This window comes from Mytilus edulis, chromosome 3 (assembly GCF_963676685.1).
Source record: "Mytilus edulis chromosome 3, xbMytEdul2.2, whole genome shotgun sequence".
Taxonomy (NCBI): domain Eukaryota; kingdom Metazoa; phylum Mollusca; class Bivalvia; order Mytilida; family Mytilidae; genus Mytilus; species Mytilus edulis.
Window position 1 is genome coordinate 92,794,564 of NC_092346.1, and position 24,465 is coordinate 92,819,028.

At 32.6% G+C, this 24,465-nt stretch overlaps 1 long non-coding RNA gene across 1 annotated transcript; it reads right to left on the reverse strand.

Moving 5' to 3' along the window:
• Positions 1 to 8,314: 8,314 nt before the first annotated feature.
• LOC139517780 (uncharacterized) lies at positions 8,315 to 11,365 on the reverse strand. The gene is made up of 3 exons (XR_011663205.1): positions 11,264 to 11,365; positions 9,799 to 9,914; positions 8,315 to 8,774 (listed from the first exon to the last, which is right to left on the reverse strand). It is a non-coding gene; the product is annotated as an uncharacterized lncRNA (long non-coding RNA).
• Between the last annotated feature and the right edge of the window lie 13,100 nt (positions 11,366 to 24,465).

Sequence of the window (24,465 nt, forward strand, 5' to 3'; positions counted from 1 at the left end):
ACATTTTGTTAACTTACAATATGAAATCAAACAAACATAGACAAATCCAATCACACGTGTTCGCTATCTATGTATATCTATATGTATATTACTATCGCGTTATATGACATTAGGCCGTCTTCGGAGGTCACCTCGATGATTTATTACATAGAATTGAAACTAAAATAAACCTTCTAACGCATATTTTTGAGTTTTAATTGTTTACTTTAAACTTTTAATGACTCAAGGAAGGAGAAAGTATAGACAGAAAACATTTTGACTTATGATAGTTTATGAACCAATGTTTTCAACTAAGACACATAAAATCCACTAGGCCACGATCGCACTACGATCTGTGAAAAAAATGCAAATGTTGATGATCATAGTGCGATCGTGCAGATTGCAGTAAGGTCGTAGTACGGTTGTTGTGAGGTCTTTATGATCGTGATGACGATGGACAACTATGAACATGTTCAAAACAATCGTGATGAGGTCGTGACGAAATCAGATCATATTAAAAGCGTAGTGAGAGCGCAATAAGGTCGTGGTAAGATCGCAAAGGTCGCTGTACCATCGTAGTGAGAGCGTAGTGAAAACGCGATTATTGTTTGAGAGGTTGAGCTACGATCTCACAGCGACGTTACTACGACCTTTCTACGACCATCACGTCCTCACCGCGACCAAGCCAGGCTCCCACTACGACTATACCACGTTTTTACCATAGTACGATTCTAGCACGCCCATGCCGTCCTCATCACGCTCTTCTTACGACCTGACTACGTTCATACCATAACCATTATGTTCTTTGTCCTTGTCACATGAAATATATAAAAGCTCTCCAGGTTTTGTTTGTCTGTATGTAATTTGGGACCTTTTGTCGTCCTTTTTCTCTAACGGCGCAACCATGCTTGACAAATCTGTTTCATCCCTACTATTGTTCACTTAAACATCGTCAATTGATCAGGATGTACCAGCAATAAATTGTGATTGAGTTTGGATTTGTCAGTCCAACATCTCTACTGAATTAGGATTCGTTACTGGCTATCAGAGCTCCCTCTGTCTCTATCCCAACCCCTACCACCACGCCCACGAGTTCTGGTAGATTTTGGTTGCATGACTGTTTTGTTTCCGAGAAATCTGTATAATTTTATATATACGTATTAATAAGAAATAGAAGGAATGGAACAGTATTCATATATGGAACACGACGTTATTTTTAAGAGCGTAGTATAATCGTGATATGAACGTTGCATAACCGTGGCAAGAGCGTGCTATAATCGCAGTAGAAGCGTTGTAAGATCGTGTTGCAATCGGATAAATCATGGAAGGGTCGTGGTTAGAACGTGATGAGCGTAGATAGATCATGATAATCGTAGTGAGGTCGCAGGAAAAGCGTGGTGAGAACGTGGTATAATCTTAGCAGGATCGTTGTAGACGCGAAATGAGAACGTATTAGCTTCTTGAAAACAATGAAAATTAAAATCATACCGCGACCTCACCACGATCTGAATTAATTTAAGATCGTAATAGCGTGTTGCGATCGCGGTCTAGTGGAACTGGGGCTTAAACAACTTCTTGATGTGAACATTTTTATCACTGACAGATATAAAGAGTGTCCAATTTACTTTAGTCATGCAGTGTAGGTTTTGATGTAATCAATATCTATAATTGAAAGTACAGTGTGTTTAAATAAGTAATGATTACTGACATAGTCTTTTTAAAAAGTCAGAAATCTTTTTCGACATGACTACCGCACAAACAGATTAAGCAATATGTTTAATAAGCTTTAATAGAAACCAAGATATGTTTGATATTACTATCAAATGTCAGAATTAGAACAGACTTTCTGATTTTTCTGATCGGATTGACATTCCGAATCATGTTTTCACAGCGACGCATGTTGTTGATAATTACAAAAACGCCGATAAAGTCTATTGTTGAAACATATTCGGGTTAATTCTATCTTATATACTGTCTGTTTATTTAATATCCGCTGGATCTAGTATCTAGGACAAAAGTCCAGGTGAAGTTAATGGCGTTTAGTGTCTTTCGATATTTTTTTCTTAAAATGTCCTGTAGCAAGTCAGGAAAATGGTAGTTGTTATCTTCTCTGTGTGTGTTGCATTGTCGTTTTGTTTTTTGTTGCACTTCAGTGTTTTCTGTTTTTCCAAATAGTTTATTGTTTAAAATCCATCGGGTTGTGAAATGAGGCATTCCAGAGTTGACGTATTCAGATTAAGTATAGAATGGGATAATTTCTTAATCCTCTCATTCAAGAGAAGTTGGAATACAAATTGTTTTACATTGTCATATCGGAGCCTTTTATAGCGTACTATGCGGTAGGGGCTTTGCTCATTGTTGAAGGCCGTACGGTGACCCATAGTTGTGAATATCTGTGTCATTTTGGTCTCTTTCGGACAGTTGTCTCATTAGCCATCATACCACATCTTCTTTGTTATAAACAAGAAATTAATAAAATTGAGAATGGAAATGGGGAATGTGTCAAAGAGACAACAACCCGACCAAATAAAAAACAACAGCAGAGGGTCACCAACAGGTCTTCAATGTAGCGAGAAATTCCCGCACCCGGAGGCGTCCTTCAGCTGGCCTAAGAATACTACCAAAAGTAGCAAGTATGATTCGCAGGATTTTTTCAACTTATAACAACTCAGAGTGACGGCTTTAAACTAATACAATCTTTAAAGACATTGTCTTCTAATTGTCACCTATCCATTTCTCAGTAGTATTAGTAAAACACATTCTACTTGCTTCAATATTTGTTCAAGCTTGCACGTTCAAGAAATAAATCCAAGCTACACCTTGCTCTTAATATAACATTTTTTTCTATTGGCATCAGATTAAACTTTTAACTATTCCATGTTTTACATATACTTCCCTCTGTGCCCTGTGGTTGCCTGTATATTTTATGTGTCTATTGTCTTAATCTGGTTTGCAGCATTCATTGTAAGCGGTGCTCTGTTTTGTTTTTCAATCTCTGATAGAATGTTTCATGTTAATCTTCTTACCCAGGTGCACGATAGGCAGAATTACTTTTTCTTTCATATCGGTATTTTCGTTGTAGTTATAATGTGAGTTTCCGTTGGCTCTTTCTTGTAAAGTGTTTCTGCATTATTTTATTAGATGTACACGTGTTTTCAGGGACGTAAATCAACCTTACATCAGATATACAGATATAATCAGTGGATAAAACTTATTTATTTATTTTGGAAATGAAGCCTGAATGCAAGTTTAATTTGCTTTACTGTATTGCACTTCTTTGAAAGTAAAGGCAACAGAAGTATACCGCTGTTCGAAATTCATAAATCGATTGAGAAAAAACAATCCGGGTTACAAACTAAAACTGAGGGAAACACATGAAATAAAAGAGGAGAACAACGACACAACAGAAACACCTATATGAAACACACACAGAAAAGAACTGTTATATAACAACGGCCATGTTCCTGTCTTGGTACTGGACATTTTAAGAAAAAATGGTGGGTTGAACCTAGTTGCAAGTTTGTACTTGGCATTAAACAATGGACTACTTTTCTGTACAGCTTCGGCTTTCTGTGGGAAATGTACTGTCAGGTACAGTATCCGATATAAGAGTTTAAGATATAATAGCAGTAGATTAAGTACCTAACGTTGCTTTCAGTAATTCCGAGCACTTTTTGCTATATTTTGCGTTGAAGGTGGTTTGTTCATAGTGTCCTCTTACTTTATTGAAAGTTATTTAGCCTCCGGACAATTGAGATCTCGGCATACTATATAGACCTTTCCTTGTGCAATTTTGGTGACTTATATCGTTTGACTACTGTGCCCCTATTTTTTGACATTTTTATATTTCTATTATGTCTGTTTGTATTGTTCACACATTGTTATCAATATAATAGAATTTTATCCGACTGTGATTCACGTGAGAGGATTAACTAGCTGTAAACCCAGGTTTAATCCACCATTTTCTACATGAGGAAATGATTGTACCAAGTCAGAAATATGACAGTTGGTATTAATTAGTTTTGGGTGTTTGAATTTTGATTTTGCCATTCAAATAGGGACTTTTTAATTTTCCTCGGAGTTCGGTATTTTTGTTATTCTATTTTTGTTATCTTCAAGTATTCGCCAACAATAAACAAAAATGATATGCAACTTTGGGAAGTTCCAAATAATTCTTGGTACAATAAAGCAAGGAAGCAGCAGTTTTGTTGCTGCTCTTATATTCAACTCAGAGTAATGTTTCCTCTAAAACATGTTCTGTCTTATCTGTTTAAGCTTTAGCTTAAGCTAGCTATACATGTTCTGTCTTCAAAAACATATACTGGAGTACATAAAAAAATAAAAGACATACAAACTGGTAAAACAAACTCACACACACAATTACTTATAATCAATCAATTGCTATACACTGCAGAGTAAGTTAAGACTATAAAAAGTAAAACCACAAAAAAATACTCCGAGGAAAATTCAAAACGGAAAGTCCCTAATAAAATGGCAAAATCAAATGATTAAACACATCAAACGATTCGAATATCATTTTAAAATAGAGATACATAAAACAAGTGGTCTGAATTTTTAACGCCTCAATTATATCTGTTTGTTTCCGATGAAAAACAAAACACACTTTTATTTTTACCCATAAATTTCACGCCACTTCAATATTACATTTTTAAATACAACACTCATATTTCATTGGAACAAGCAATAAATCGAAAATGAATATATTTTTCTAAATATATATACCTGATAAATATTTGAAAACAAAAATAACTGAAATGCCTGTTATATGGATGAAAGTTGAAATAAAATACTGCTGTGAAATAAGGTGAAGTACTGCACAACATAATGTGGTTAAATACACATTGAATTTAGTGATATATTTCTGTATTTACACATGTGTATATGTTCAATTACTATTTTTTAACCTACACATATAAGAGATCATATATATACACGAAGCTATCATTTCCTCGTATGTAAATCAATTGTCTAGCTGGTACTGCAATTCTAAGTATTCACGGAAATAATCGTTTGTAACGTTTTTATTAGCGTTAAATTGTAAACCAATGCTACATTTTTGGACGATTTCGGATCTAAATTCTCTGTGAATCTGCATAATGTGGCAAAGAACAATGCATATACCCGTTAGACAATAGAATATGGTGGCAAATGATGATCATTACTTATTGCTGGAATGGGAACACGATGTCTTGCTTGTATCACATTATTTCTTTTGCTCTTATTATCTACAATAAAGTGTTTAAATGTTACAACATTAAAGTACACATATATAATCTAGTGATGATATAGCTTTAATTGTTGTGTTTTTATTATTTGCGTTAAATTTTATTAAGCTTGAAAAAGTTGTTGAGAGTTGTTGTTCTTTGATTTATCGTTCACATTTGGATTTAAATACAAAAGTGATGTTGGTATACCTTGCATATCTAAAACAAAACCAATAACAAAACCATTTGAATAAAATAGAACTATGATAACTGGTTTAATAAATTATTAACGAATTATTTAAATTCTAACGTTTTTTTTTTAGGATGAACATTCCTAGAAAATAAACTGTCTTAGTGTTATAACATGAAGAATAATTCTGAACAATACAAAAATAAATGTACTTACTTGTACATTTTGAATAAACGACACAAACTATGGCAAGTAAAATCCCAAATCCTACGGAGGATAATATAACCAAAACTATAATACCACTGAAATACAAAGAAAATGTTTACTGCTCAACGTTAAACATAGTTCGTTTCCCCTTTTCGATAAAAAAAGTATATATATATTTTTTATATAAGAAATATTGTCACGTTAATCAAAATTAAATATAAAGTAAAAATATTTCAAAGAAACTATCCTAGAATAATCCTATCACAAGAAATCAAAACTAGAAACAGTTACTTATTATTATCTTTGAATTCAGTTTAAAATTCAATTTAACGAGTATCGTCATTCATTGAAAACATTCCACACTTCAATATTTCATGACGTGAGTACTTACACAATTCTCGTAGTAGTTATTAACAGTATTAAAAGGGCACTAGCTAAGAGATGTATAAAAAAAAAAAATCAAATAAATTAATTGTTTTGCTCAATCATTAATGAAATGCAAATAGTGAAATAATAATTCACTTTTAGAAGCCGGTATGGTTCAATTTTGTCAAAATAAGCTAAAAAAACATTGATTTTGCATTATACACTTGCAAGTGAATAATTCGACCTCATTGAATCCGTATTCATGTGAACTTCAATTTAACCCCATAGCTTGAGATGGATAACACGTGAATTGTATATGTAAAGTTATTTAAAGGAAAATAATGTCAATATTGAAATTGAAACAAAGGTAAATCGTTTGATTGACTGATTCGATCCACAAAAAAAATCATTCTTATATGGGGACGAAGTCCCGAATAACAGTAGAAAAATAAAAAAAAAAAAAAAAAAATCTGGAAAATTTTGCCGAAATTTTTATTGTACTAATGAACTCAAAATCGTTCAATTTTTTTGATTTCATGTTTTGAATTCCCGCATCTGCGCAGAAATCTACAATGTACTTCCTTTTTCCGGTCTCGTTTGTATGAAACTTTGAGTAAAATATATATTTATTAGTCTAGTATAAAATAGGAAGGAACGCAATACCAATTTCATTTTTAATAATTCCTTGATATGAAAAAAAACGTTGCCTGATGATAGCGTTTCTTTGTTTACATTGCATATGACGTCATAACTTAAATAACGTCACAGCTAAAATCCCTAACAACAGAACCAAAATCGGAAACGTTACGGTATTTCCGTATCTTCTTTTTTTAACAAATATTTAAGTTACAAAAAAATAATTCACACACACTTCGTCCCCATTTACAGGTGATGCCTGCCTCATATTAAGGTAAAAACGATGATATAAAACATTTATTTTTCATCTATAATATAAAATTAAAAAGACATAAAAAAATCCAACAGCACGAGTTTGCTTAATCTATTTATATCTATATTGATGTTTACATCGCTTATATGTATTTGGTACAACTTTTTGGAATTTTGAATCCTCAATGCTCTCCCAGTAAACAATCCAACGTCGACATTACGTTGTGACAACGTAATACTATCGTTGTGACAACGTAGTAAAATTACGTTGGTACAACGTAATTTTGTGAACTCCAAGGCACGTGCTGACAACCATCCACACAACGTTGGCACAACGTAATTTGTGACGTAATTTATTACCATCATAAAACGTTGTAACAACGTCACAGCACAACTATAAATGTCCCTTGTCCTCATTTAATTGATAGAATCAATGCAATTCCATTGAAGAAGTATGTAAACAGGGTCTTTATTTTTTCTTTTGACCCGTTTTAAGTTGTAAATATTTCTATGTGGGAAAGATGGACAATTGTTTATATGTACTCTATTTCCAAACTGCCAGCTGTATATGAAATTGTCAAAAAGTTTTTATTAATCTTTGGCAGGTTTCAGTGTGAAATGTATAAATGTCTAGTTTTCCCAAAAATAGGTGTTTAAGGTTTATAAATAAGTCTTAAGTTTTTAACTTTTGCAATACTGAAGTACAAGAATTACACATTTCCATTTAACAAATTTGCAACTTTTCTTTCTTTTAACACATAATACTTTTCAAAAAAAGAAATTTTGTATGATGGCCAATAATTAAACAACCCTCTATCCTAAAATCAAATATTGATGATGTTAGCAATTATAGGTAAATGTACAGCCTTCAACATGACATCTTGTTAAGTGCTTCAAATTCTGAATGTTTAGTGTTTCAGTGGCCTAGAACTCAGATTTCACTATGATGGCGGAAATTCTAGAATGAAGGTTTCACTTTGACGACGGAAAACCATTTTTAATGAATTATTCAGAAATACAACAAACTACCATATTTACCTTAATATTTACTGAAAATGCATTCAGCTGGATTCACTACACGATTACAAGCTAGGAAAATCGGCCCAAAATCTGACTGTCTAATTTATAAATATATATATTCTACACAATTCATACACACTTCTAAAAATATCCCAAATGAAGAAAATACCTGAAATTCAATTCAACTAACTATTGCTTTTTTCCTTTGACCAACTAGAGAGAGTATAAAAAAGAAGATGTGGTATGATTGCCAATGAGACAACTGTCCACAAGGGACCAAAACCTATCCAACAGTTTAGACTTCTTTTTTCTTACAATGTACATGTAGCTACATGAACCAATAAAAAAAATAATAGTTTGTTTCTGAATTTTTTATTTTTATTCCAAATTTTAGTCTTGTGTTGGTTGTATACATTGTACATGTCATTCCAAATGTTGGTTTCCTCCCCTAATCAGCTGGGCAATTTGCACAATTGTTTCTGCATACACGTAGTTGGTATTGGTAATGTTTTCTTCTCTAGCTCAGTCAATATAGTACACTGGATATGTAGGATGGCTTGTTTCGAAGCTAAGACATTTTCACATATATGTGGTTAAATTTTCGGAATACGAAGTGCGATTTTTTTTCACACAACAATTTCTTTGAAAATTTAAAACTTTGAATACATTAAAAAACTCCATAGTTTTTTCATATTTATACTATGATCCTCTACTTTCCAGATCAACACAAATGGTAAAGCTCAGTCACTTGTTAAAAATGAAACATGTTCAATATCACTACAGAGACAATTTTTGTTTACACACAACTTTTGTGTTCCTCATTTGATGGCGCATTAGTTCCTCATTTGGAGGTGCATTAGGAATATTGACCCAGCTGGTCTTGTGTTGGTTTCAGATCTCTGAAAAAAAAAAATCATAAATTATAAAATACAAAAAAATAAATTGATCCCAACTTATGAATTACAGCAGTTCTTAAAAATTATCCTGTGTTTACACATAATCAATATTTTTTCTATTGCTGGTCCTATAATAAACTGCAGATTCATAATTATGTTATGTTGTTACTGAGATGTTTGTATCTTTGCCAATTATACACATTTTGATGATGTATGTTAGAAATTTAACACAATTTCAACAGTATATAATTATTCATAACTTATGATTAACCTTCGTTCTTATTTAAAAAATAAATTTGTTGTTAAATTGAACATGTGTTAATGAAATTATGTCTGTTCCAGAAAATACTATGTCCGCCCCTAAGGGACAGCCCTAAGCCCTTTTTAAAAAAAAAAATCCCAGCACCGACAGAATTAAAAATTAATAAGAACAACACTTCCTTTGCATTTTGGTATTTCATACACAACCACCCCCAAATAAAATTTAAGAAAAGAGCTTTCCCTGGGGGAGAGGGGACATAATATTTTCTGGAGCAACCAGTGGTTATTCTACAAATAATAATGAGTCCAAATAATTAATAAAGGAAGTTTGGTTTCACGATATTGTCATTTTTCAATTAATTTAAGATATGCAAAGGATTCTACCTTAATAAATTTAGCATGTACATCGATACAACAAGACCTCATAGCATATGCCAATGAACGCAATCTATAAAATCAACAAATTATAATTTGATAAATAAAATTAATATAAGAAGAATGTGTCCATGAGCCACAAATGATCTTATCAAACTTAATTTAAAGGACATATCTAGAGAACAGTAAAGCAGATGCTCTCCAAATTCAAACTCTGCGTTTTATGATAATAAGCGTTGTGTATTGGTTGCATAACATGTGGTTTAGGCAAACGTTAGATAACAAAATCCAATTTTGAGTTCAATGTACATGTATGTACGTACAGTACAAGAGTTAAACTATATCACTCAGTTAAGGAGGACAGAAAAAGAGCTGATCAACTGATGTTTACCTTTTTAAAATTTTGGTCCAAATTCTTGAGCTGGTGCATGCTTAACTGTTACATGGTTACTGCAATGATTTCCTCAACCTCAGACACATTGGATCTGTGGATTTATATACAAGACTCTGGAAAAAAAATTAAAAATAAGTTCAATTATCTTTTATATTCTTCTGTCTGTTTCATATGAAAAAGAAGATGTGGTATGATTGCCAATGAGATAACTCTTTACAAGAGACCAAAATGACACAGAAATTAACATTTATAGGTAACCGTACTGCCTTCAACAATGAGCAAAGCCCATACCGCATAGCCAGCTATGAAAGGCCCGAAATGACAATGTGAAACAATTCAAACGAGAAAATTCACAGCCTTATTTATATAAAAAAAAAATGTTAGTCCAACAAATCTTTAGAACAAAGTGACAAATTTAAATGCATTCCAAAATTCATATGTTTTATGATTGATTACAACATGGTTTCTGATCACATATTTAGTGATTGTACATGTACAAATGTAGCTCGTCATTGATAAACATGTAGATTTCATATTATAAATTGTACAGCAAAAAAGATGTCCCTATGTACTGTTTTAACACCTGTAAACTGGGTTTTACCCTGAAAACAAGAACATTTTACCCAACTTTCAAGGCTAGATCCTAGTCTAAATCATTATGACACTTTCAAGACTTGGAAGGCTGTTTTTTTTTTTTTTTTCTGGGACGCCTTCCTACAACGACCTAATCCTATTACGACAACCGTGATGGCTATCTTAATTTTATTTCTGTGACGCCTATATTTTACAACATCTTTATTGGCACAATTGTCTATTTCCATGTCAGACCCAGTGATACAATGATTGATCGTTTGTTGCTCAACATCCAGTGGCAAATAGTTCATGCATGTTAGCGACGACCCCCAGTGATATATGCAGCATTATCATTAATAGGCCGGGTTGGTAATATGCCAAGTTTGAAATGTGCGGAGTTTGTAATGGACCCAAATATCTAAAGTGCTGAGATGTTTAGCTTCACATTTTCTGATATTGATAACATGGATAAGACTTTTATGCTTCAATGATTATCAAAAAATAACAGAGCAGACACTTGTAGCCTTAATATATAGGGATAGTAGCTCTTGTCACAGATAGAAAACAAGTACTTGTGGCTGTGCACCCCTCCCCCTTTTTTTTACTTTCTACAGTTTTTACTTATTTTTAATTGCATATATCTTCAGAAACAACACAAGTTAATCAAGAAATTTGATAAATGGATTCAAATAACACACATCATGGCTAAAATATCTTGTATCAGTGCAATATATTGACAGTATAAGAAAAAGTATCATATTTCAACACGATCACGTATAACCGACTTGAAAGAGGCGCCCAACACGGTAACAGCTGTTTTATTTTCATCAATCAAACTTGTTTTTATCATGGAGAACCTATTTGGTGTAATGTGCAATCATTATTTTACCTTTTTCTTTGTTCTGGAATCTGGATCAAGCTAAATTTCCACTGCCAATTCCTCACTGTTTTCAAAAATCAAGCGGCAAAAGTGCGCATGCTCAGACTTTTCATAGGGTGCAGCGGTAAAACCCGAGTAATGCTGAACGTTACACTAATCAAATCGTGAAAAACGATTATGAAATCCAAGTGATAAATGATGACAAAATATTAATGATATAATAAACAATAAATATTCATATAAAATATATATATTAGAACATTAAAATTGGATTTGTAATATTTTCTTTGACATCTTGATGCAAATTATGTCTGCGGGAAAAAAGGGGGATTTTTTTTTTTAAATCGAAAAAATCGTAAATATATTCTAGTGAAGGTGAATGATTGATATATCCAGGAATACTCATTGATGACATACCCCAAAAATTCGTCCCATAAAACCTGATTTTTACAATGTATTCACTACGTTCTTATAATGTCGATACGACGTAACAAAATGTTACGTCGGATTATGACAGTTATAAGCACGTTGTCACAACGTAATAAAATGTTACGTCCTGACAAGGTACTAAATTTACGTGAAGCCGACGTAATTTCATAACGTCGTCTGTACGTCTGCATCCAACGTTGGATTTTTACGTTCCCACAACGTTGGTACGACGTAAACTCACGACATGACGTTCAGACGACCATTAACCGACGTCAGGAGTACGTCGTGTGTTTACTGGGCTTCAACTTTGTACTTGTTTGGCTTTATAAATATTTTGATATGAGCGTCACTGATGAGTCTTATGTAGACGAAACGCGCGTTTAGCGTACTAAATTATAATCCTGGTACATTTGATAACTATATGGTCATTGGATGACTTTAGAGATCAACTCGATGGTTAATTAGATGGCGTCTAGACTAAAATACACACGAAACAAAGCTACGTATGTTCATGCCAATGTCCTGTTAATTGTTTATTTAAAACTTGTAATAGTTTGGATAAATGTTTTATATTGTTATTAATCATGAACATGAATTTAACAGCTAGTGCCACTTTAATGGAAAAAAAACCTCATAAAACAGATGCAGTATGATTTAAGACTACTTGAATACTTTTTCCTCTTTTCCATGGATTTTCTATGATAGGAAGGTTAAATTATTTTATATATTTAAAAACACGTTCAAATTTAAAAAAAATAGATTTAAACAAATACAAGATATACAATACACCCCTCCCCACAAAAAGAAAAAAAAGAAAAGAAAAGACCAAGTGGTCAAAATTTCTCTGATTCGATTAACAATAATTGTCCAGTTTTGATTCTGATGAGGAAACAAAGTGAAGGGAAATGTCGAGATATAGAAAGGGTCATTGACTTCAGAAATTGTTTCTAAATTTTACTTACTTAATCGATAAACAAAGAGACGTTCCTGTGCAATAAAGACCCTCCGGACAACACCAACTGCGTCCCGTGCATTGATGATAAGTTGCTGGGCATTCTTTTTCTTCAGCTAGAATAAAACATTTATAAATGAATAAAAATAAGGTAAAGCTTTGTATTTTATTTTCGCTTAGATGTGTATTTAAGAATAAAAAAAGCCAAAAATACAGAACTCCAAGGAAAATTCAAACAGAAAGGTTTTCATCAAATGGCAAAATGAAAGCTCAAATACATAAAACAAATTGTGTGCGGAAACAGACAGACAATATAAAGATTGGGGTGCAGCTGTCAATCAGTTTAATTAGACAAAATAGCATCATTTAACTTTACTCATTTCCTTGAAATTAAAAGAACAATGATGCTTTCTCACCATCTCTTTACTCCAAGCTTTGGCGGGATCTATTTGTAGTTTTTTTCTTTGCTCGGTCTTGAGTTTGTCTTCCCGGTTACAATTTATTATCAAACAGAAAACAATTAACCTATGGAAAAGATGTAATACCGCAAACATTGGGTGCAAAAACATGTACACCATATCCGGATTTCGCCAATAAATGTCTCTTCAATGATGTTAAGAATCGAAACGGTATTTGATAGGCCATATATAATTTACATCAATTTAGGATTGACTCTTGTATTTTGAAAGAGAGTCGAAATAGGAATAACGGATCATATAAAACCGAAGGCAAATATAATTCAAGCCCAAACTAAAAAATATAAACCAGTCTTAATTGATAACAACGCTCAAACTTATGATTGCGTTTGATAAAAACTGCAATTTTTATACGCGTGCATGCAAAACAAATTTATAAATAGAGGGGTCTAAATACAGCACAGACAACATTTTCCAAAAAAACAAACAAGTGAAAAAGCATATTTCAACAAAACGCATTTGACTAACAGGTCAAACCACGGATAATAAATATACATACATATATATATATATAACAGGTCGAACAACAGATAATATATATATATAAGAACCAAAAATTTGCGAAAGCAAATTTACAGATCTAACATTGTTGGGTTGATGTTTAGACGAGTTGTATATATATATATATATATAGTGTCTAAAAATAGCAACAATCAACATTCAATCTATCTAGGTGTGGATCAGTTTGTAAATAAACTGATGCAGTTACTAAATTAAATTATATAAGTGTCTAAGAATGTAACTTTAACACACTAATGAGTGTTATAAAATTAGTTGTTATATTTTATATATTATTCACGCAATATTTCGCTAAACAAATTAGCTTCATCGGGCGTGTGCATCTATCTAGGTGAAATCGGATGCATGACAAAAAAATATCTTTGTAGCTTGACGTCAAGCTACAAAGATATTTTTTTGTCATGCATCCGATTTCACCTAGATAGATGCACACGCCCGATGAAGCTAATTTGTTTAGCGAAATATTGCGTGAATAATATATAAAATATAACAACTAATTTTATAACACTCATTAGTGTGTTAAAGTTACATTCTTAGACACTTATATATATATATATATATATATATATATATATATATATATATATATATATATATATATAAGCTGGCAGTCAGCAGGGTTAAAGAACATCAGTTGTTCGACCTGTTAGTCAAATGCGTTTTGTTTAAATATTCTTTTTCACTTTTTTGGTTTTTTGGAAAATGTTGTTTGTGCTGTTTTTAGACCCTTCTACAACGAAATTTGTTTTACATGCACACGTATAAAAATTGCGGTTTTTATCCAACGCAATCATAGGTTTGAGCGTAGATTTCATTTTAGACTCGTTTATATTTTTTCGTTTGGGCTTGTATCATATTTTCCCTCCATTTTATATGATCCGTTCATCCTATATTGACTCTTAAAATTCAAGAGTCTATCTAAAAATGAGGGTACTTTTTATATAGCCTTCCAAATATTGTTTTGATCCCTAACATCACTAAAGAAACATTTATTGTCGAAATCCAGATCTGGTGTACTAAAAACATATTGACACCGTATCTTTGTGGCATAACATCGTGGCCAAAAGGTAATTTTTTTCTTTCTGTTTAGTATTAAATTTATATTAAGATCCATTTTGTTACATCTTGTGATCAATTTAATTTGGCAATCGCCAATGGCAGTCAGAAGGGTTAAAGTACATCAGTTGTTCGACCTGTTAGTCAAATGCGTTTTGTTTAAATTTATACTTTTTCACTTTTTTGGTCTTTTGGGAAATGTTGTTTGTGCTGTTTTTAGACCCTTCTGCAACGAAATTTGTTTTACATGCACACGTATAAAAATTGCGGTTTTTATCCAACGCAATCATAGGTTTGAACGTAGTTTTCAATTTAGACTCGTTTGTATTTTTTCGTTTGGGCTTGTATTATATTTTCCCTCCGGTTTATATGATCCGTTCATCCTATATTGACTCTTAAAATTCAAGAGTCTATCTAAAAATGAGGGTACTTTTTATATGGCCATCCAAATACCTTTTCGATCCCTAACATCACTGAAGAGACATTTATTGTCGAAATCCGGATCTTGTGTACTAAAAAAATATTGACACCGTATGTTTGTGGCATAACATCGTGGCCACAAGTTAAATTGTTTTTTCTGTTTAGTATTAAATTTATATTGAGATCCATTTCGTTACATCTTGTGATCAATTATATTTGGCAATCGCCAATGGCAGTCAGCAGGGTTAAAAAACATCAGTTGTTCGACCCGTTAGTCAAATGCGTTTTGTTTAATTATACTTTTTCACTTTTTTGGTCTTTTAGGAAATGTTTTTTGTGCTGTAGTTAGACCCTCCTACAACGAAATTTGTTTTACATGCACAAGCATAAAAATTGCGGTTTTTATCCAACGCAATCATAGGTTTGAACGTAGTTTTAAATTTAGACTTGTATATATATATACGAGTCTAAATTGAAAACTACGTTCAAACCTATGATTGCGTTGGATAAAAACCGCAATTTTTATCTATATATATATACATCTTCCTATGTATAAGTCTAATTTAAAAACAACAACCTAGGTGGAAAAATGGAAGTTGTTTTCTTGTTCATTCCACCGAACTCACAAATTCGCAAACTAACAAACTCATTTATTCAATGCACATCCACACATTGTGCTCGCGATCTTATATTTCAAAATGCAGTCAGGGTACATGAAATTAAATGCATATGGAAGGTGATTAATTAGCGTTTAAAAGCCACTTTCAGTACTTTTGTGCTATTTCGTGACATTTTGTTTTCGCGAAGGAAGCCGGAGAGAACCAGCAACGTGGGAAGGGAAACTGACAATCCGAGCTAGTCAATTACAATTTGAGCTGAGTTTACCTGCCACATGCGGGATTCGAACTCACAAACTCAATGTCGACAAGCTAGTGAAACAGTAGTAAGAATTCTTATACCACTGAGGTCGCTGTAAATTGATGAAATGAATGATTCACAAAAATAATTAGTTAAATCAAAACAAGTAAGGCAACATAAAATATTTAACGAAATTCAAGTAGTATTACCCCTAACTCCCCTGAAAAACATTTCCAATAAGAAATCATTGTTCGATAGCGAAGAGAAAAAAGTCAAATATTTCAGTTACCGCAATTGTGCGAAAATAGTTTTATATATATATATCAACTTACACTTGCAAGGCACTGCTGATAATACATTGAAGAAGATTAGAACGCATACATGAAAATAAATAACATCCATGTTTCTTATTGCAATAATTTTCAAAAATGATTATTTATGCACATATTTTTCTTAAAACCCATTTAAATCTACCGATAACTTTTTGAGATTCAGTTGAATTTATGCAATACACGGAAATGCCATATTGGAGATCATATTGTTCAAATCACGCATCTTATTTTCCAGATAAGATAAACAAAGCAATTTAAAATTAATGTAGTCAAGCATATGTTATTATCGGTATATGTGTACTTGTTTGATGGAGTGGAATTAACAATGTTACAACTCAAGGGTACTGCAATTAATTCCTGTTATAGATGTAAAAATAGAATTATTTGGAAACAATCAATCATTTATTTCAGAGGTTTGCATTCGTTGTTCTTTGTAATTGATACATATGTACCATCTCCATAAGGCGTGTTATTCTTATAAATGTAATAGGTATACAAAGGATTTAAACTGTTAAACGATACTATATTATGAATAAACGAATATCAGAAATAGAATTGTTAAAGTAAAATTTCTAACTCTTCCAGATATTGTAAAGCAGTTGCATACATTTGTAGGAACAGAAGAATACTCTTTATGATTGCACATGCTATATAGTGGGACATAATCTCGAGAAAGTAAAGATTTGTAATTTCTCCATGTTCCCCTTTCCATAAATGGCGTATAATGTTTGTTCCAAGAGGACTGTTGCACCACTGTGTTATATTTGCTGAGGTTTGGAATAATTCCAGTCATGTTTTGTCCTGCCACATTCCGAGTGTTCTCAATCTATTGGGTATTTTTTCCGTTATTTTTTATACACAAGTTATACCTTTTATGTTCTTTTTTTTAATTGCAATAAACTGCTAAGGATGCAGATTTTTAATAAGTGTTAATTTCATTTTCTAGCACTGGGTCCTTGACCACACGGTCAGGTACTCAAATGAGTTATAACATGTCATTTTTTGTTGTTGGAAAATTTTGAAACTATTATGAAACAAAAGTTCCAAGGTCCTCAGATAAAGGTGACCTTTAATGAATTGGGTTGTTATGTTTATGTCCCTTTTGGTCATTAAAGTGTTGACGTGTTACGATACTTGGTTTAAAAAATTTTGGGTTTTATCGTTCCTGATGAAGATTACTGCAGAAAAGCGCTTCGGTGGCATCCAATTTATATTTTGTGACATGTTGCTTTTACGTTTGCCTTTTCGTCTCAATTGTTTATATGCATGAGGTACATAGTAAATTGAGATTTGCAAGATATTATTTTCTAACACAATTAAACCAGTATATCTTGACAAACCACTATTTTCAATAACGTAATCTTTTGAGATTTAAAATTATAAATGTTGATGCATTGCGTTTCTCTCTGTTAGTAATATTTAATTTTGAGGAGATTGGTCGTACGCATTTACGGAAATTTACAAGAATATGCAGTTTTCCATCTAATAACATATATTACGTTATGATGATATAGTTTCAATCTGAAGAACGTATCTTTTAATCATGTCAAAATGTATCCAGCCTTAATGTCGTTATACTTTAAAAGACCATTGGATCGTTTTAAATCCGGATGTGTCAATCTGACAAATCAATTCAATTTGAACTATTCTTAAAACTCCATTCAATGATGACTATTCTTAAACATGCCATACTTTAATCTTAGATTAATCGATCAAACAATAGGGATTTTAAAATTTAAATGACAGATATTTTAATTTTTGCCAACTGTTTATGTTATATTTCATGAAATAGCGTTTAAATAGTTCTATGAATGTTACAAATATAAAGGCCTACATAACCACTCAATGAAATGTGGTAGGTAGAATATCTTCTACTAATTGAATGTTTAATAGATGCTTAATTTAACTTGAAATTATTCCAAAATTTAAAAAGCCAAACATAACCTTAACTTTGTGAAAAGTATATGGACGGATTAAACATTTTTAAACATAATTTTGTTTTGGAATAATCTAGAAATTGACAATGAGGGTCGATTGAAAACAAAACTTTACGACAAAAAAGATTATTTCAGCTTTCCAGTTCTGCACTTTCCATTTCTAAGTAGCAACATTCCAACAGAACCTGCATCCGGTGTATATATCTTCCAATTGATACGATATTCCCGTGCTTGCATTTCCTATCATGATTTTCTTGATAGAGGGTTGTGGCAACTTGTTGCTCACAAGGAAGCTATTAAATCAAGTTCCAAATGGGGAAGTTGAAATCATCTCTTCGTAAATTTTACGGACGTCATCACGAGTTGGTTGACCGTTATGGAATAACCGTTTCACTGATATCTGATATTTTCCTTACGTCGTAACTACAATCCCCTTCCCTTTCATGAATGTGACATACCGAATTAGACTATTTACCATGATTTCTAATAATATAATCAACACGACGGTTGCCACATGTGGAGCAGGATCTCCTTACCCTTCCGGAGCACCTGAGATCACCCCTATTTTTGGTAGGGTTCGTGTTATTTATTCTTTAGTTTTCTATGTTGTGTCATGTGTACTATTGTTTGTCTGTTTGTTCTTTTCATTTTTAGCCATGGCGTTTTCAGTTTATTTTCGATTTATGATACCCTCTGGTATCTTTTGTCCCTCTTCTATATACATTTATTGTGGGAACTATTAAGTATTTATATAATTGACTAACATTCAAATTTATCTTCTCTGAACTGACTATTTCTTTTACAATTCACTTCATGGAAATAAACGCTGACAAACCCTTAAAACTATATTATCCATGTTGTGCTGTTAGAGAACATGTATTAAGAACCATATATGCGTTATCGTCAATAAGATTGCGATCAATTAGGAGTGTGGGGTGGCATGTACTATAAAGGAAGAAGAAGTGCAGCTCTAATCAATGGGTAAAGTTGATCTACTGTACAATGACAAATTGTGCAATTCTTGCTACACCCATAACATAAAATTGCCTTAAGAGATATCTTTGAAGCACAGTCTTTTTGGAACTTAATCACACAATTTAATTCTTTTATCGTGAAATTTCTTTTCTATACTGTTTCCCATCTCTTCACTTTAGTTTTGACCGCTAAACTGTACAGTTTTGCTCATACAATTGATAAATAAAATGTACTCACACGTTGAGAGTTTATACTTTTAGGCTAAGTAATGAATTATTTGTTAAAAGGAAATGATTTATTGTGAACTTCAAATAGGCCAAGGTAAGATAAAGATTTGTACAAGTTTATGGCTGAGATCAGGCAGAGATACGACACGAAAAGTGAAAAAGTCGGATTACTATCCTGATCAATTATCTGGAATGTCCTATCGTTGTCTGAACGCAGTCGTATAAGTTCGTAACAGATTCCTTCGGATCGGGAAGGGTCCGAATAGTTCGGCGAAGTACCCCGACAGTTATGTGCGTCCCGTAATGCGGGGTTCACACATTGCCGATTATTGCTCCCGTGTCTAGTCGGATTACACGCGTGACTATGTCGTGACAGATTCTTATGTGTCAAATAAAATTTCTAACAATGTTCAGTGTTTTCTGGACGGTGTCCGGTGGAACGGGAATAATCTAGAGAAATTTGTCATTGCTGTTTTTCAGCCGATTGAGTCCAGATTGCATCCATATCTTGTCGATTGTGAAACGTCTTAGCCGAAACCGTTCCGGAACAGTCCTTTTACATGTATTAATACGAAATTCGTCAATGATACCCACGTTAGAGTGGCGACAATTACAGAATACAATACGACTAAGACCAGACAAAGCCGTTTGCAATACGATAGAGCGAACCGTGATTGGAATATGTTCCGACAGTACATGATCATTCCGAGTATACCAACAGTTTTCGAACGGATAACGTCCGTCAGCGTCGGTTCACTGTCTGGTCACTGTCAGACTCTGATCTCTGTCGGATTTCATTTGGTAGAATTGGGACGCAGTCGTCACAGACTCGGTCGAATTTTACCATGCGAAAGATACAAATCGGATTAGAAGCAGATTGAGAACGGGATTATCGGGATAAATTAACTTGGAAACGGTTGACCATCGACGCTCTCTGAACAATATCTGATTGTTGTCGTTATTAAATTTTTTTTTTTTAAATTTTAATTAAAGTTTGAATTTCCATCAACGATTCACAGGATCTTGATCAGACTTTTGACATATTTTTATCGGAAATGGGCCCTGTCAAGGACGGCAGTAACAATCGTGAATGAGTGACCCCATTTTAACTAATAATATCTATTACTTTAACAATCATCTATTAGTGTATTGCCTTCCCATCTAGAGTATGAAGCACCATACTAAAAACAATACAAGCCTTCTCATGAAAATCATTCATCCGTAATGCATAATAATAAACTTTTAAAAATATTCTGATACCATGCAAAAATCAAATTTAAATGAGAGCAAACTAAGATGAACTACAAACAAATGTTCATCGGCTTATTGTTAATCCTTATAAATAAATAAATAAATAAACAATATAAATAAATAAGCTTTATTTAGAGTCGACAAGGTATACAAACAGAGACATCAAAAGCTCTAATGAGCTTTTAATGAGCGACATTATGAGTATTTGGACCATGGTCACGATCATATGCGTATACTCATATGGTCCGACGCGCATGTTCGGACCATATTAGTATATACTCGTTTGGTTATTAACGGGCCGGACCATATGAGTATTTGGACCATATATGTATTTTTTCAAATATGCATTAGTTTCAATAGTACAATAAACGTTATCTTAAAACTAATGATGGTTACAGAAAAATGTATTAATTTTATAATTCAAAGGCTACATTAACATTTAAGATAGATGTCACAGTCAGTTGATCTTAGTTTTCATCGCTAGTTGTTTTCTAGCATGTCTGCTTAGGATGATATTTACTTCCACATGGTGCCATAGCCTTTCTCCGTTTGCACGTCTTGGTTATTCGCGAACCTTTTCAGTTAAAATTTTTGCTTGCTTTTAACTGCAGTTCACGATATTCACAGAAATAATTTAATTAAATATGGTCCTTGCCGGTGATGTCAACGTGGTAAATCACCAGATGCCCTGTCAACCACCGGTATACGTAATGTAACAGCACTTCCTTTTACAATATGTGCATTTGATTTTGACATCTTCTGATTGTACTTACAAATAATGAGTAAAATTAACTGTGTGAAACTGCTTATTTTTATGTAGTGAGTCTTTTTTTTTATTAATAAAAAATAGCCTTTCAACATGGTCAAGACGTCATAATTATTTGGCTTAGATGACCATTTGATAATTTGGGGGGGGGGGGGGGGGGGGGCAGAAGTAATATTTTCCAAATTGAATATTCATTTTCATCTGTTATGCCTATTTTATTCAGTGGACATGTGGATATGATATTCATTTTCAAAATCATCCTCCCCAAAAAATCAAAGAATAATCCCCTTTCCTTTCAACTGTATACCTATATTCACTACTTCTGTACTCAGATATAATCCTCTTGCACACTGTTTTTGTTGCTCTCAAGAACATATTTAACTATATTAAGTTTAGCTTCTACAGACCCCTTATCTGGGATCTGGGAAATGTCGTACTATAGTGAGAATTTCTTCTTACAATCGATAGGGATTTTTGTTTGGGGGTCAAAGTTTTGAAGCTATGTGTTAAGGGGAAGGGGTCATGATGTGGTGAAAAAATTGAAAATACCCTTCAGCTGATAAACAATGACCGTTCCTTAAGTTTAGCTTCTAGATACCCCTCTACTTAGTGAGAATTTCTCCTCGCGTAAGGTTCCAGTTCTCATTATTAAATCCGACTGAAAACATTAGCATTCCGAACTGGAGTCCTGGCCTTCACCTGTTAAATCTGACAGTCAAGAGACAGGTTATTCCACTGGTCCACTGAGAACAAATTTCACTGACGGCTAGAAATGTTTGCATATATACTAACTGCTTACCTTTTCTTGGATGCAAAATATCCAAAAGAAATGATAAATTCAGCTGGCGATATACGAGGACCTAATTTTGGGAGAAAATATAAAATAGAGTACTCTACCAAAATTTCATGGAACTGAATTTCCGGATTATATAAAATCGAACGTTTTGGAAAATCTCTCAGGTTTCCCACAAAAAACCAAGGTGTCAAGTTAAGAATTTTGAAACAAAATGATCATTTCAGCGATACAGGCCTAATTTATATGTATGTTTATGTGTTTCGTGTCAACCCTATAACAAATTAAAAGTTTTCAAATAATACACTTCCGCCCGCCATGATCCAGTAGATATATATTTTTTATAAGTGTAGTTAAATATGCTCAAATGATCATTTTAATAACGTGACAATTAGAGAGGTCATACGTTATGAAGAGTTTAAAAGTGTTTAAAGTAAAAGTGTTATTTACCCCGACCATATGAGTATAATATATCAATATGGTCATGACCAAACGCGTATGGTCCAAATACTCATATGGTCCGGAACAGATATATTTGGTGAAAGATCTCAATATTTAAAAAAAATTAAAGTATGGTCACCCTACTTCTTACGTATGGGACTATGACTCATGCTTAGTATTATCTTGTTCGCTTTCCATAATATTAATACACGATCTAATCCATCAGGAAGGAACAATACATATGATGTTTCCTATTATAACAGTGCAACGCTAAATGTATTTTAAAGAACTACCGCAAAATAGGTACCGTGTTGCAAAAGGTACCAATATAAAATGCAAACTACAATGTTTAAAAAGCGGTGTAGTTATTTCCTAAAAAAATAAGTTTTAAAAAGAACACGCTCAACCACAAACAATATGAATGTGAAGTATGTTTTAGACTTAAACTCATACAGAAATATATGTTTTAGACCTAAACTCATACAGAAATATATGACCATAAGGGACCTTAAAGTTCCTCAAAGTCACCTAATGTCAAAATGGCATGAGTGAGTTTACACTGAGTGTATTGATGATTTCTGAGATTATCAACGTAAAATATTGTAAAATATCATGTGAGTACCAACGCGTTGGCTACCTAGTTCATAATATCATTAGGAACTAACATTAAAAAAGGAACCCGGTGATATAACTACCTTTATAATGTCGTTTGTCCGAAGCATAAGATAGATGAGATTACTAGATTAAACATCGTTTCTGAAGATTTTATTTCAAATTTTTACCCTTTGTTGTATTGTGTTCACTTTTCTTTTTAACCAACAAAATAAAGCATATTTCACAGAAAATGTGATACATTGACAATGACCACTATAAACAAGTAGTGGTACAATAGAAGGGAACCATACACTAAATTTTAAATATTGTAACACTATGTACATATTGCAAATAAAAATAAACATGGTTTTTTTTAAGAATCAAGAAAATATTTAAGAATAGACTTACACTATCACAGTTACATTTTTTGTGGGCAAAAGCCACACTTTGTTTGTAAAATCAGTGCTGTTTCAAGCTTATTTTGTTATTTATTTGGCGGCAAACCCAAACAAAACTGACAAACAGATTTTATCACAAAAAGAAAAACAACACTTGTTCGTGCCTTTAGGAAAAATTCCATTGTAAAAAATATGCTTGCAGCCGATGTTACTAACAAAAACAATATTATTATATCTTTTTTCACACTTTTTATTCGACACCTCTGTACGTTAAATTACAATATAAACAACACATATAAAAATAATGTATATATAGGTAGAAATGTTATATTGATTAAGTCATCTGTTGAGATATTTTAAAAAGAAAAAAAATATCCACAACTCTTCATTCAATTAAAAAGAAATAAACAACCATTTTCAAAGAGATTTCCAAGCCCGGGAATATTGTATCAATTGGCAATTGTTTTAATGGCAATTTTAGTATCTGATAGAATCTTGCTATATAGAAATGGAAAGTTCACAATTGGGAAGATGAAATCATCTCTATTGTCGTAAAGTTTTGTTTTTGACCGACAATGATTGTCAATTTCTAGATGCAAACAAAGAGGCAGACTTAACTGTATATGTTGTATCTTTTAACTGCAGTTCGATGGGATAGATGCATTCAACATAGTCACGAATCTTTGAATTTTTTAGTGAGAAACATCATCTATGTAGCGGAAAGTAAAGTTAAAGGATATTGCTAGTTGCTAACTTTTTATCTTTCTTCCAAAAAAGTTCCTGTATG